Source organism: Bombina bombina, chromosome 5 (genome assembly GCF_027579735.1).
Source record: "Bombina bombina isolate aBomBom1 chromosome 5, aBomBom1.pri, whole genome shotgun sequence".
In the NCBI taxonomy this organism is placed as follows: domain Eukaryota; kingdom Metazoa; phylum Chordata; class Amphibia; order Anura; family Bombinatoridae; genus Bombina; species Bombina bombina.
Window position 1 is genome coordinate 328,130,929 of NC_069503.1, and position 16,280 is coordinate 328,147,208.

Here is a 16,280-nt window from a genome sequence, read left to right on the forward strand (position 1 = left end):
TGAGGCTTCATGCCCATAGATAGGCATTTGTGGTAAGGAATAATGTGAATGCTTGATAAACACTTTTTATGTTTTTTAAATCAAAGATTCACATTCATATCTTTGTGATTTTTAAGTAATTTGTAATAATGTGCTCCTAAATGATATAGTAAAAACTGATGCTTGTAACTGTGGTACTACTGTACATCTCTTATACTTTGAGGTAACTATAGTGCTGGGCAAAAATTGCTAGCTAAACAAGCGTCATCAATTTAAATGTAAGTGGCTCCTGTAAGCGGTGCAAAGCTTAGCTGGAGGGAGCTTTGACCGCAGAGCAAATGAAGGCTGGGTGGAGTATAGGAGGAAGTGGAGGAGGAGCTGGCAAGGATATATAGCCTTGCGGCTGAGCGGGAAAGCCAGCAGTTGTTATTTAACAAATTGGAAGAAACATCTCTGTGCAACTGGTGGCTTTCTCGCTTAGCCTGTGTCATGGCTGATATGGAGGACCTGTTCCGGCGTCTGAAGGAAGCTGCAAAGGAAAGAGGACCTACCTCGCTTGAAGAACAGGTTCAGTCGTTGCTGGGAGCTCCAGTTTCTTCTGGCGAGGTGAAGGAGCGGTCGGTTCCTAGGAAGACGTCCACCAGGCGATTAGGGTTTCCACCTCGGCCATGTTTTCCTGGACACTTATGATGCTGCAGGGTGTTCAGAGGGAAACATGCATTGTGCTGCTGGACAGCAAAAAAATTGTGATCCTGGACAGCATTATTCATGTTCCTCCCTGCACACCCTGCAGCATGTGTAACTCATAAGTGTCCAGGAAAACATGGCCGAGGTGGTAACCCTACAGGTGATCCAGGCCTCCGTCGCGGCTCAGCCCTGAAGTCAGCAGGAGGACGTCGGGTGGAAGAAGATCCGGTCCGGTTTCTGGTAGGAGGAGTGCAGATACGGCGGTCGTGGTGGCTCCGGCGGCTGAGATAAGACCGGTGGTGATGACGTCATCACCGGGTGTGAGCGGCAGGGATCCGGAGTAGAGGGCCATTGCTGGCCTAGCCACTAAGTCTGGAGGTAGGGGTAAGGTGGCTCACGGCCCGGATGGGCCTTAACTGGGGGGGGGGTAGGGGCCTTCTGGTATTGGCTCCTATGACGGTCCGGGTGGCCCTCTGTTTTCTTTTAGGTGAGGGTAGTGGCTAATAGCGACAGTGAGGAGGAGGAAAGGTGGGCCCCAGCAGGATCCGTAGTGGGTGGGCCCATGGAAAGTCAGGCTAGTTCGGTTTTAGGTGGTTCCCAGCTTAGGGGGGCTTGGTGGTCATACGACGAGCAGTTCAGGCAGCGTTTGTCGGTTAAAACGGAAATGCGGTGGGACGACTGTGACATGGGGTTGTGGCTCAAAATAATGATGCCTTTAAGAGCTTCCCAGTCCTTTCGATCAGGAGCCGGTGGCTCCTCCATCGGTGGATCCCCTGCCATGGTCAAGAAGGGGTGTTGCTTTGCCTATAATGAAAAGTTTTGCAAGTGAGGAGCCGCATGCAAGTTTAAGCACGAGTGCTCGGGGTGCGGGGGGTCACACCCCTATGCAAAGTGTTTCCGTAAAGGTAAACCAAGCGGGGTTGGGGATGCGTCTGAAAAAGGGGGCGACTCCGGTGAGACTCGACGCGATGGAGCCTTGGCTCGCCCTGTACACTAGGCATCGGGGTTGTTTTTATAGGGCGGCTTTACAATTTCATGGTTTTCAGTTTGGCTTTGTGATTCCGTCGCAAGGGGATTGTGGGGTTTTTCGGAGTAATTTAAAGTTGGCTCGCCTGTGGCCAGGGGTAGTGATTGACAAACTGAAGAAAGAGGTTGAGTTGGGTAGAATGGCTCATGCTCGCTTTTTGAACAGTTTAGCACATTTATTGAGTGGGTTCTTGTGGAACGGTCGGCCTTTTGTCATTGGTGCATTATCTTGACGATTTTGTTTGTGGGTCCGGCTGGTTCAGGGGATTGTACACTCTTGAGGGACTTCTGTTATCAGGTGACATCTGATTTTGATGTGCCCATTGCGTTTGAGAAATCTGAGGGACCGGTTACATCCCTTGAATTTTTAGGCATTACCAAAATTCGGTGAACATGGAATGTAGACTGCCCAGGGAAAAGGTTACTGATTTATTGGAGGTTATTGACCGTTCGTTGTTGTTAAAGAAGGTTACGCTTCGGGAGATACAATCCCTGGTGGGCAAGCTGAATTTCGCGTGCAGAATTATTCCGATGGGGAGGGTTTTCTGCAGGAGATTATCGTTGGCAACCGCTGGTGTTGTGAAGCCACATCATTTTCTATGGCTCTCCAAGGAACTAAAGGATGATTTGAGGGTTTGGAGGCATTTTTTGTTGGGCTTTAATGGCTCAGCGTTGATTCAGGTGGTGAAGGTTTCTAATGAGGAGCTGGGCTTGATGACGAATTCGGCGGGTAGTTGCGGTTAGTGGCCAGAGGAATGGGTTTCCTTGGGTTTGGTGAAGAACTTGGTGTTTTTGGAGTTGTTAACTATTGTGGTTGCCCTGTTTGTCTGGGAGGGAGATTTGAGGAATCAGGCAGTTTTATTTTCTTCAGATAATATGGGAGTTGTGTATGCCTTAAATACATTGACGGCTACGTCTTTGCCTGTGTTGAGATTGTTGCGTCTGCTTGTCCTGAAATGTTTGCGAATGAATGTTTGCCTTAAGGCCAAACATATTCCTGGTGTTTGTAATTCTATAGCAGACTCCCTCTCTCGCTTTCAGTGACGGCGGTTCCGGGAATTGGCCCCCCATGGGGACGAGGAGGGTTGCACGTGTCCGAGTTTCTTGTGGCAGCTTGGGGTGGAGGACTGGCTGGACTGGTAAAAAACTCACTAGCACCAGGTACTTGGGCAGCTTACTCTAGAGTGTGGTGGGAGTGGGAAAATAGATTGTGCTCCCAAGGTTTTAAGGATGGGGAAATTGATGGTACGGGTGTATTGCTGGAATGGATGTGGAAATGGGGAGTTTCTCACTTGTCACATTCCGCAGTGGATAGACGTTTGGCGGCATTAGCTTTCCGCTTTAAACTATTGGGTTTGCGGGATGTTACCAAAGGTTTTTGTGTTCGGCAGGTGTTGAGAGGTTTGAAGAAGGGTTTGGGTGGGCCCTCTCCTGACCGAAGGCGCCCTATTACTTTCTCGCTCTTGCAGAAGGTGTATATGGTGTTATCGTTTGTGTGTTTGTCGGATTTTGAGGTATGCTTGTTTTGGGTGGCTTTTGTTCCAGCTTTCTTTGGAGCCTTTCGAATTTCAGAGTTGGTTAGTAAAAATTTGACTTCTATGGGGGGTTTGGCTTTTTCTGACGTGGCCTTGTTTGATTCCAAGGTGGAGATATTTTTGAGGAGGAGTAAGACTGACCAGCTAGAAAAAGGTAGAATGGTGGTTCTTTTTCCCAGTGGTTTAGAAGTATGTCCTTGGCGTTGTTTGCTTGAGTATTTGCCGGTTCGCCCTATTATGGGGGGTTTGCTGTTGGTCCACGTTGATGGTAGGCCGTTGTCACAATTCCAATTTAGGGCTGTTCTTAACAAGTCATTGTGCCGGTTGGGTTTTAACATTAAAGATTTTGGGTCACATCTTCCGCATAGGGGCGGCAACTGAGGCTTCAGTGGGGGGTTTATCAGATTCGGTGGTTAAAGGCATTGGCCGGTGGGGATCTGGTCGGTATCGCCTGTATATTCGCCCTGAGTTGGGTGTTTAATAAAGTGGTGTTGTTATTCTCTTTTTGTGTTTTAGGTGTCGACCATTTGTGGTTAGTCGGCCACTCTTTCATTTATTGGGCTCGAAGAGCGGCTTCGGTGAAAGTGGATGGATTACAGTTAGGTATCCCTAAGTCGAGATGTGAGGTTAAATGGTTTGGTGTCAGGGGGCTCCGTTGGGACAGGTTGTTGCCTCTAGTGGTGGATTATTGCAGACGTTTTCAGCCTCCGACGGTGTTGTTGATCCATGCAGTTGGCAATGATCTTGGTTTTATGCCTCAGAGGGAGTTAGTGAGAAGCATGAAGAGGGACATTGGGAGGCTGGTGGATTTATTCCCTAGGATGAGGATTGTATGGTCGGACATTTTGCCCAGGATGGTTTGGAGGGCTGCGTGGGACCCGGTGCGCCTAGATAAAAGCAGGCGCAAAGTTAATAAGCTTATGGGGTCGTTTGTCAGGAGGCTTGGGGGTTCGGTGGTCCATCATCCAGACTTAGCGGAAGTTGGTCAGGGCGAATTTTATTTGCCGGATGGGGTGCACCATAGCGATTTTGGCCTGCAGTTGTTTATACTTGATTTTAAAGAGGCTGTGGAAGCTTTTGTGGGGTTGGCAGGGCTGGGCTGAGGTGTCAGGCCAGTCAGTCGCGGGGGTGCTAGCCCTTACATTTACAGTAAATTATGGCCAAATTGTTCGTGTGGTATTTACATTCCCATGGGGGGAATTCAAGATGGGGGTCTCTAAGGGCAAGGGGTTCCTTAGAGACTTATGTTGGTTATTGATAACGGGCTCAATCAATTTGCACGGTTGGGTCCAGTGGATGGAGTGACAGCCAGTTAAATATATATAGGACTAGCACCGCTGTTTTATGTGTAATGTGTTTACAATTATTTGCACTGTTATTTATAGAGTTATTAAAAAAATTTCTAAAAGTTATTTATTAATTAAGGAGCTGCAGCCAATTTATACCAACGCTAAGTCTGATGTCTTTATTTATGGGGGTTTAGGTTTTAAGGAAATGTTATTAAGATATTTTGTGTAAAGGGGCCGGAAATTAGTGACATGAAAGGTCAAGTGGCTCCTGTAAGCGGTGCAAAGCTTAGCTGGAGGGAGCTTTGACCGCGGAGCAAATGAAGGCTGGGTGGAGTATAGGAGGAAGTGGAGGAGGAGCTGGCAAGGCTATATAGCCTTGCGGCTGAGCGGGAAAGCCAGCAGTTGTTATTTATCAAATTGGAAGAAACATCTCCCTCCCGCCCGTCCCTGTTTTTTATGTTTTATGGGAGTTATGTTTTGTATGATTGTCGCAGTTGGTAGGCGGGGGTGTTAGCCCTTACATTTACAGTAAATTATGGCCAAATTGTTTGTGTGGTATTTACATTCCCATGGGGGGAATTCAAGATGGGGGTCTCTAAGGGCAAGGGGTTCCTTAGAGACTTATGTTGATTATTGATAACGGGCTCAATCAATTTGCACGGTTGGGTCCAGTGGATGGAGTGACGGCCAGATTAATATATATAGGACTAGTACCGCTGTTTTATGTGTAATGTGTTTACAATTATTTGCACTGTTATTTATTGAGTTATTAAAGTTTTTTCTAAAAGTTATTTATTAATAAAGGAGCTGCGGCCAATTTATACCAACGCTAAGTCTGATGTCTTTATTTATGGGGGTTTAGGTTTTAAGGAAATGTTATTAAGATATTTTGTGTAAAGGGGCAGAAAATTAGTGACATGAAAGGTCATGGCCTTTAAATGCCTTTCTTTTATTCAGGTGAACAGTATTTTTAACAGCTTTTAAATTTTGAATGTGATTGAATGCTTAAAGGGACAGTAACAGTTTATAATTGCACCTGGAAGTTAACAATTAGAAATATTAACCTTTGCCATAAAATATTTAAGTCAGTTCTGTTTAAATGTAGTTAGAATCTATCAAATAAATTAAAAAAAAGTTTTATTCAGCACAGAAGCATGTGGGGCATAACTACAGGTTCTTATCTGAGTCCGGCCTGCACCTGTAAGGAGCCTATCTGGCTTTGCAATCTTTAGAGGTATCACATCTGGGGGTCCTGGTTAGACCAGGGATCTAGTTGCATCATGACTGGCATAGATTTGTCTTTACAGTATGGTGACAGGGTTTTCAAGATGGCCGTCAGTGTTGCTGTACAGAAAAGCCTGCCACCATATATGTACAGGAAAAATGGGAAAGTATATTCCTCTGTCGCAGACTAACTAAAGTGGATGCATTTCAAAGAATCAGTCCCTTTTTCTCCTATCTGGCAAGCTCAGCTTTTGCTGATTGCAAGCAGCCAGAAAGAGTGCTGTTCAAATTGTTTAATATAATTTTCTTATTTACTCCTATAGATGTATTAGTACTTATTGAGAGGATCAGACATTTGGTTGAAATGTAGTAGTTTAGAAAACCCCACATTTTTTTCTTTCCTAATTCAGATAAAACATACAGTTTTAAACCGCTTTCCAATTTACTTCTATTATCAAATTTGTTTCATACTCTTGGTATCCTTTGTTGAAAAAATTATAATGTACTACTGGGAACTAGCTTAAAGGGACAGTATACTGAAAATTAGTTTTTCCCTTAATGTATTTACAATTGCTTTTTTTTACCAACTGCAGAGTAAAAAATGTATGAAAATTAGCTTTTCAAGGTTTTTTGTGTATATTAAAGCTCTGATTTTGTGTTTTGAAGCCACAACCTAATAAAATGGGTTGAGCTTGTAGGTATAATCAGATCTCATTACTGTATCACATTGTGCACATATACCTGCTTCTTTATCTTATATCTGTCTATAAACCAATCACCAGTACTTGGAGAGAACAATGGAAAATTAACATTCTATTACCTTATCTCTGCTATAACCCACTGGGAGTGTAATTTCTTCTGCTGGCTGTGTTTACAAAGCTTATCTATAGCTTGGACCTGCGGCCACAAACTTTCAGAATAGGTGGGGATACCACAAGCTAAATCAACTATTTCAAATGCCAATATAAGGGTAAAGGAGCTACTTGTAAACAATTTAATACACTCCAGCAGGTAAAGTGCATCAATGGGAACAAATTAAAGGGAAGAAATTTTTTGAGTAAACTGTCCCTTTAATACATCAGGCGAGCCAATGACAAGAGGAATATATGTACAGCCACCAATCAGCAGCTAACTCCCAGTAGGGTATTGTTGCCCCTGAGCCTACCTAGGTATGAGTTTCAACAAAGGATACAAAGAGAATGAAGCAAATTAGATAATAAAAATAAACTGGAAATCATGTAAGTTTAATTTTTATTTTATTGTCCCTTTAACAATTGTGATAATTTCCTATTTTTATTAAAATTGTAAAATATTGATACAAATTACATATTCCTTGGTAACGTGATTATTAGATGATGGTCACAATTGATTGTTTGAATACATAATACAATTAGTTAAATTATACAAAAAGATAAGAAATAGTTCATGCATTGCATAAACTTGCATAAACTTGCTTTCAGACATGAAGCCCAATTTTTTTTCTTCTGTGATTTAGATAGAGCATGACATTTTAAACAAGTTTCTAATGTACTTATTTCATCAAATGTTCTTTGTTCTCTTGGGTATCTTTTATTGAAAAGCAGTGACATAAGCTCAGGAGCGGGCACGTGTCTGGAGCATTATATGGCAGCAGTTTGGCAAGAATGTTATCCAGTTGCAAGACCCTCCAAAACAAGTAGAAATTGGCTTTATAACAGGCCTAATTCTAGCTAATGCTTGAACAAATGTTTGTTTGTATGGCTACTAAGCAATCTTTCTATGTAACAATAGGAATGCACAGAGATGTGGTCATTTTTGCAGCAGCAGCTAAAAGAATTATATATACAATAACTTAATGAAGTTCATTTTTAATTTTATATTCAGTCTGCTGCCTTTTACTTCATAATCTAAATAAATAAAATTCAAATTAAAATAAAGTCTTAACATATATAAAATAAATCCTGCTTTTTTCATACTTTTCTCGTAAATTATGAACACGTAAAAAACCTGTTTAAAGTTTTTAGATCCAAATGGGCCTGAAAGTTCCCTTTTTGTAAGGCTTTGTTTTAAGTTAAACAGCTTTTTTTGCTAAAAATATACTAAGTACCCTCTAACAATAAAACCCCCCACCCACCAAAATAAAAAAAAATAAAAAAACCTAAACTACCCTTTGCCCCTAAAGGGGCATTTGTATGGGCATTCAGCTCTTTTTCACTGCCCTTAAAAGGGCATTCAGCTCTTTTTCAAAGTGCCCAAAAAACCCTAATTTAAAAAAAAAAAAATAACACTAAAGCCCCAAATAGGTACTCACGGTTCCTGAAGTCCGGCGGAGAAGATCTTCTTCCAGACCGGTCCATCATCTTCATCCATTGCAAAGACAGCACAGAGCGGAGATGCGGTGCAGTGTTTCCAGATGTAGCGATCCTCGGAGGCGGCGACAGTCCTTGGTGGCGACGGTCCTTGGCGGCAGTCTCCGGCGGCGGTGCTCCTCGGCGGCGTGGAGGTTGCTCTTCATGTAATCGTCCGCCGCACAGTGTTGATTAAATGCAAGGTACCCCATATTTATTGGGGTACCTTGCATTCCTATTGGCTGACATTTTCCACATCAGCCAATAGGATGAGAGCAGTGAAATCTTATTGGCTGGTTAACAGCCAATAGGATGAGAGCAAGTGAAATTGTATTGGCATAAAGAGGAACCTCCGCGCTGCTGAGGAGCACCGCTGAGGACCGTCACCACCTCTGAGGATCGCTACATCTGGAAACAACGCTCCCCATCTCCGCTCCGTGCCGCCTTCACTATTTATGAAGATGATGGACCCGTCTGGAAGAAGACCTTCTCCGCCGGACTTCAGGAACCGTGAGTACCTATTTGGGGCTTTAGTGTTAGGTTTTTTAAATTTTTAAATTAGGTTTTTTTGGGCACTTTGAAAAAGAGCTGAATGCCCTTTTAAGGGCAGTGAAAAAGGCAATGCCCATACAAATGCCCCTTTAGGGGCAATGGGTAGTTTAGGTTTTTTTTAATGCTAGTTTTTTTTTTTTTTTGAGGGGTTTGGTGGGTGCGGGTTTTTTACTGTTAGGGGGGACTTAGTATTTTTTAATCTTAAAAGAGCTGTTTAACTTAGGGCAATGCCCTACAAAAGGCCCTTTTAAGGGCTATTGGTAGTTTATTCTTAGATTAGGGGGTGTTTTTATTTTGGGGTGCTTTTTTATTTCCATAGGGATTAGGTTTAATTTTTCAATGTTTGATAATTTGGTTTATTATTTTCTGTAATGTTAGCATTTTTTTATTTTTTTGTAATTATAGATTAATGTAATGTAATCTTTTTTTTTTTCAAGTAATGTAGTTTTTTATTATGTTATGTAATTAAGAGGTTAATTTAGGGGTTGTTAGGTTAGGGGGTTTAGTCTTTAACTTATTTATTTGCGTTGTGGGGTTGGTGGTGTAGGAGTTAATAGTTAAATTAGTTTATTGCGTTGGTGGTGGATGGCGGTTTAAGGGTTAATAGATGTATTTGGTAGTTTGCGATGTTAGGGTTGGTGGATTTAGGGGTTAATAATTTTATTAGGGTTATTTTTCTTAAAACTTTTTGTGCGGGCGGTTAGACTTTTTTTAAATACTTATTGCGGGCGGTTAGTTTTTTTTTTTTTTTTTAATGCTCCGTTTGCCTTCTCTGCATCCCGGTGAAAAAATCCACCTGCGGTGGATTCTTTCACCACCCTGCCATTTTCGGAATCCACCTGGATGCAGCTTCGCTGCAAGGGTGTGTGTCTGTCTTTGTGCATTTTCTCTGTGAGGGTGTGTGCGTGTGTCTTTGTCCATTTTCTGTGGGTGTCTCTGTGAGGGTGTGTGTGTATGTATGTCTTTGTGCATTTTCTGTGGATGCCTCTGTGAGGGTGGGTGTGTTTTTTGTGTGTGTTTTCTGTGGATGTGTGTGTGTATGTCTTTGTGCATTTTCTGTGGGTGTCTCTGTGAGGGTGTGTGGCGTGCTTATTTGTTTGTGCATTTTCTGTGGGTGTCTCTGTGAGTGTGTGTGTGTGTGTGTAAGTATGTCTTTGTGTATTTTCTGTGAATGCCTCTGTAAGGGTAGGTGTGTATGTATTTGTGTGTTTTTTTGTGGATGTCTCTGTGAGGGTGTGTGCATATGTCTGTGTTTTCTGTGGGTGTCTCTGTAAGGCTGTGTGCATATGTCTGTGTATTTTCTGTGGGTGTCTCTGTGAGGATGTGTGTGTGTGTATGTATGTGTGCATTTTCTGTGGGTGTCTCAGTGAGGGTGTATTTGTATGTATGTCTTTGTGTGTTTTCTGTGGGTGTCTGTGTGTGTGTGTCTTTGTGTGTTTTCTGTGGGTGTCTCTGTGTGTGTGTGTGTATGTCTGTGTGTGTCTGTAAGTGTGTTTGTCTTTGTGTGTTTTCTGAGGCTGTCTCTATGGGTGTTTCCTTGGGTGTATGTGCAAGTTTGTTTTTGAGTTTATTTGTGTGTGTGTCCATTGTCTGTTCCTTTTTAGGACATTTTGACCTAACTACTGATTATTCACATCTTTCTACAGACTTTGAGACTAATGAGACCTTTCCGGAAGTCACCAATCCACCAAATTAAATTAAATTATTGTTTAGGCAGTTCAGGGCCCTTACTTTCAGCCACTGCATGCTGTTGTCATCATATAGTTGGCATCTTCCTTGACAAAAAGATAATCAGAAAAACTCTTTATTTTGTCTTGTAAATCTCCTTTTTGACAAAACTGTATTCTACCTCATTACTTGTCAGGTCAATATAAACAAGTGCTGAGTGTCGGAGTGTGTGTGTTTCTTTGCGTGTCTGCCGGATAATCTATATGTGAATCTTTATGTGTGAGTGTGTGTGTCAGTGTGTTTGTGTGTTACTATCTTTACAACATTTCCAAGTTTGACTACACTTAAGAATAAAGTGCATATACATTTTAGTCACTTGGTCAAACATTGCACATGTCAAAGTGGGGAGGGGGCCTTATCAATGGTTAAGTAAGGGGCCCCAAAATTTCTAGTGGCGGCCCTGTCCTTGTTCCTATTATTTTGCTTCTAGCACCTTTGACTTCATGCTTTACTTTGGCTGAGCATCATTTGTGACCACAGCAGTCTATTAAAACCTCTCAGGTTACCTTTTAATTTGATTCACACAGTTATTCTTATTTCCAATGTTCACTCTCTCAACTCTTACTCCTTAAAGGGACAGTAACCACTATCTAATTACAATATATTTCTGCTATAAAATAACATTGGGCAAGTCTAAATACTTTTAAAACAAAATTAACTTTTTGTTTGCTGTAATTGTTTTAAATTGTCCAACTCCACCTGCCACTCGCCACATTTAAAGGTACTAATCTGGGCTTGTCAGCAGCTGACAAGGCTAGCCATTGTCATACTGTAATTATAAAGTGGATTGTTTGTTTTGCAGTTGTTATCAGTTAAGGCTAATTAGGAAAATATGTGTAGCAGGGTTAGCCTCGAGAAGTCTGCAGTGTGTTTTTCTAGGTCTGAAAAATATGAAAATCCTCAATTTTCAGGGCAAAATTACATGAAAAGGGGCAAAATAATTTAAATTTGTTGCAAAGTTGTTCTACTATGCACAGCTGAACATTTTATATTAAATCTCAATGTGTTTACTGTCACTTTAATGCCTATTTCTTTTCTGAAGCTATTTTATCACTGATTCGTCTTTCCTATATGATATCAACCTCTCCTTTATTAGTTTTGTTCCAACCACAACTCTTGTTTGAAATTGAGTCGATTGACCTCTCTAACAAATCTCAACTTCAGTTGACCTTAGAGGATTAGTTATAACATCTGATTATAGGTGCCTGCTCAGAATGTTAATCCCTAATGCTATGCAGGAACTCTAGATATTAACCCTACTCTATCTAGATTATTAAGTGGAGCACTAATTAACGCTTCTGCTTGAGCGTTAATATCGCTAGAAATAAGCTTTTTTTAAGTCGGACGTACAATATTTTGTGCACATTTACGTATTCCTCCATAAAAGACAATGAAGAAAAAAAGTTGAAAACCCCCCCCCACCTTACTCTTGCGCAAACCTGATTGCATATTCTTATGTGTGCTAACCCGACATAAAAATATGAATATTTCACATTCCAATGTTCTGTACATAGCAGAATATGTTCTATTTATTGAGAAATAAATATTACTATATATATATATATATGATGTTTTTTTGGTATAATATATATCTATACCTATATATATATTAGACATGTACAACGCTAAAAAATGAGTTTCGTTTTCATTAGTTAAATAAATAATTTTGTTTCGGCAAATTAGTTTAGTTAAGTTTAAAAAAAAAAATTTGGTTCTGCAAATCAGTTATGTTAAGTTAAATCGTTTTTTTTGGATCCGTTCGTTTTTTTCGGATCCATTCTTTATTCATATGCATTATTCTATTCTGAAGTTTACAATAGAATAATGCATATGAATAAAGAATGGATCCGAAAAAACGATTTAACTAAACATAACTTATATGCCGGCGATTGCCGAAACAAAATGATTTAAAACTGCCACCACCCACATCGCCGACACTAAATAAAGCTATTAACCCCTAAACCACCGTCCCCCCACATAGTCGACACTAACTAAACCTATTTAACCTTAAACCGCCCCCCCCACATCGCCAACACTACCTAAACCTATTAACCCTTAAACCGCTGTTCCCCGACATCGCCAACAGTAACTAAGTCACTAAATAAAGCTAGGCTCACCTGGGGCACCCAAACCACCATCTCTGAAGAAGCGCATGTGACATGCGCGAAACATGTCAGATGGTTTAAGCAGCTCCAGCTAAACTACCACCTTAAGGAATAAACTCGACTTGCACTGACTAACTGTCTGGATTTGTTCTCCTTTTTTTATTAAAGCTATTAACCCCTAAATCGCAGTTCCCCGACATCGCCGACACTAACTAAACCTATTAACCCCTAAACCGCAGTTCCCTGACTGTTAGGGTGTTAGGTTTAGGGGTTAATAGTTTAATTTTGTTGGTGATGTTTGGAAACAGCGGTTTAGGGGTTAATAGGTTTTAGTTAGTGTTGGCGATGTTTGGGAGCGGCGGTTTAGGGGTTAATAGGTTTATTTATTGTTTCAGTAAGTTTCAGCGATATCTGGGAACTGCGGTTTAGGGGTTAATAGGTTTAGTTAGTGTTGGCGATGTCGGGGAACTGCGGTTTAGGGATTAATAGGTTTAGTTGATGTCGGGAAATGGAGGATTAGGGGTTAATAGCTTTATTTAATGATTTAGTTGGTGTCGGGGAATGGATGTTTAGGAGTTAATAGCTTAATTTAGTGATTTAGTTTGTGTCGGCGATGCCGGGGACCTGCGTTTAGATTAGAACAATGAAAAATTCCGAATATGAATAATGGATCTGAAATTTCGGAAACTATATATATATATATATATATATATATATATATATATATATATATATATATATATATATATATATATATACAAAACACGGAAGGGAACTGCACTCTCATACCGGACCGGGTACACATCCTATGACCCTGCAACATGCTCAGCCCTGGGTGCCACTGGCACTCACAGGAAGCTGTGCTGTCCCCAGAGCCACAAGCAGTTAACCGGTCTGGGTGCAAGAACCATAGGGAAAATTACAAAACAAATTAATACAACACACAGAGAAAACCCAGCACTCACTTACAAGCTCTCAGCTAAGATTTAAAAGCAAAACTGGAAAGGTTAGTCACCGCATCTGGCCAAATGGGACAAGCTCAGGTACCACGTCAAGGTCCTTTCCAAATACCTGAGACCCTATAACAGCCACACAATGCAAGCTTTCAAATCCAAACAAACTGAAAACAAAAAAAGGGTGCACAGGAATATGTAATCACCCTAGACATATACAAAACACGGAAGGGAACTGCACTCTCATACCGGACCGGGTACACATCCCATGACCCTGCAACATGCTCAGCCCTGGGTGCCACTGGCACTCACAGGAAGCTGTGCTGTCCCCAGAGCCACAAGCAGTTAACCCCAGACAGGTCTGGGTGCAAGAACCATAGGGAAAATTACAAAACAAGTTAATACAACACACAGAGAAAACCCAGCACTCACTTACAAGCTCTCAGCTAAGATTTAAAAGCAAAACTGGAAAGGTTAGTCACCGCATCTGGCCAAATGGGACAAGCTCAGGTACCACGTCAAGGTCCTTTCCAAATACCCGAGACCCTATAACAGCCACACAATGCAAGCTTTCAAATCCAAACAAACTGAAAACAAAAAAAGGGTGCACAGGAATATGTAATCACCCTAGACATATACAAAACACGGAAGGGAACTGCACTCTCATACCGGACCGGGTACACATCCTATGACCCTGCAACATGCTCAGCCCTGGGTGCCACTGGCACTCACAGGAAGCTGTGCTGTCCCCAGAGCCACAAGCAGTTAACCCCAGACAGGTCTGGGTGCAAGAACCATAGGGAAAATTACAAAACAAATTAATACAACACACAGAGAAATCCCAGCACTCACAAGCTCTCAGCTAAGATTTAAAAGCAAAACTGGAAAGGTTAGTCACCGCATCTGGCCAAATGGGACAAGCTCAGGTACCACGTCAAGGTCCTTTCCAAATACCTGAGACCCTATAACAGCCACACAATGCAAGCTTTCAAATCCAAACAAACTGAAAACAAAAAAAGGGTGCACAGGAATATGTAATCACCCTAGACATATACAAAACACGGAAGGGAACTGCACTCTCATACCGGACCGGGTACACATCCCATGACCCTGCAACATGCTCAGCCCTGGGTGCCACTGGCACTCACAGGAAGCTGTGCTGTCCCCAGAGCCACAAGCAGTTAACCCCAGACAGGTCTGGGTGCAAGAACCATAGGGAAAATTACAAAACAAATTAATACAACACACAGAGAAAACCCAGCACTCACTTACAAGCTCTCAGCTAAGATTTAAAAGCAAAACTGGAAAGGTTAGTCACCGCATCTGGCCAAATGGGACAAGCTCAGGTACCACGTCAAGGTCCTTTCCAAATACCTGAGACCCTATAACAGCCACACAATGCAAGCTTTCAAATCCAAACAAACTGAAAACAAAAAAAGGGTGCACAGGAATATGTAATCACCCTAGACATATACAAAACACGGAAGGGAACTACACTCTCATACCGGACCGGGTACACATCCTATGACCCTGCAACATGCTCAGCCCTGGGTGCCACTGGCACTCACAGGAAGCTGTGCTGTCCCCAGAGCCACAAGCAGTTAACCCCAGACAGGTCTGGGTGCAAGAACCATAGGGAAAATTACAAAACAAATTAATACAACACACAGAGAAAACCCAGCACTCACAAGCTCTCAGCTAAGATTTAAAAGCAAAACTGGAAAGGTTAGTCACCGCATCTGGCCAAATGGGACAAGCTCAGGTACCACGTCAAGGTCCTTTCCAAATACCTGAGACCCTATAACAGCCACACAATGCAAGCTTTCAAATCCAAACAAACTGAAAACAAAAAAAGGGTGCACAGGAATATGTAATCACCCTAGACATATACAAAACACGGAAGGGAACTGCACTCTCATACCGGACCGGGTACACATCCCATGACCCTGCAACATGCTCAGCCCTGGGTGTTTGGATTTGAAAGCTTGCATTGTGTGGCTGTTTTAGGGTCTCAGGTATTTGGAAAGGACCTTGACGTGGTACCTGAGCTTGTCCCATTTGGCCAGATGCGGTGACTAACCTTTCCAGTTTTGCTTTTAAATCTTAGCTGAGAGCTTGTAAGTGAGTGCTGGGTTTTCTCTGTGTGTTATATATATATATATAAAATTACATAAAGGCATAAAGGTATAGATATATACAGATCTATGTTAGAAATACTTAGAACATATTCTGCCATGTGCAGAACATTGAAATGCAAAATATTTACAGTAAATATACACTATAACACAAGGATGCATAGGATCAGCACATCACCTTAATAAACCACAATGTCCATTTGTATCAGGGTGCAGCACCTTCAAGGCTCCCCTCAAAAAATCCCAAAGAGTAAATATCAATAAAAGTGCATGAAGGTGGCACTCATGTATAAAAGCAAACCTTTATTTGAAGAGCAATATTTTGGGCTTGAGAAAGGGGCAGGAGCCGAAACGTTGCTCTTCAAATAAAGGTTTGCTTTTATACATGAGTGCCACCTTCATGCACTTTTATTGATATACACTATAACACTTCATTAAAAATTAATAACCTCATACCTTTTGATCCTTTTATAATTTTTGTGAACAAAATGACAAACTCTTTGATGAAAATTGAAACAAGTCCATGAAGAAGCTATAATTACTTAACCTTCAAGTGGTAAAAAAGGCCTTGTTTAGGAGGGACGCCTGTATGACCAGGCATAAGCAAAAGTAGTAAATGTAAATACAAGGAGCACTGGTCAGAAAGGGATGCCCCTGCTTTCCTGGCCAATAGCAGGAAACGTCAGCATCAGGTACAGACACATTTCAAAGATCTCTGGTGGTGCAAAAAGTGAAAATGA

General features: G+C 41.7%; 1 protein-coding gene across 2 annotated transcripts in view; it reads left to right on the forward strand.

Moving 5' to 3' along the window:
* The window catches only part of BZW2 (basic leucine zipper and W2 domains 2), a 341,412-nt gene that overhangs the window by 105,457 nt on the left and 219,675 nt on the right, over positions 1–16,280 (forward strand). The window lies entirely within an intron of this gene.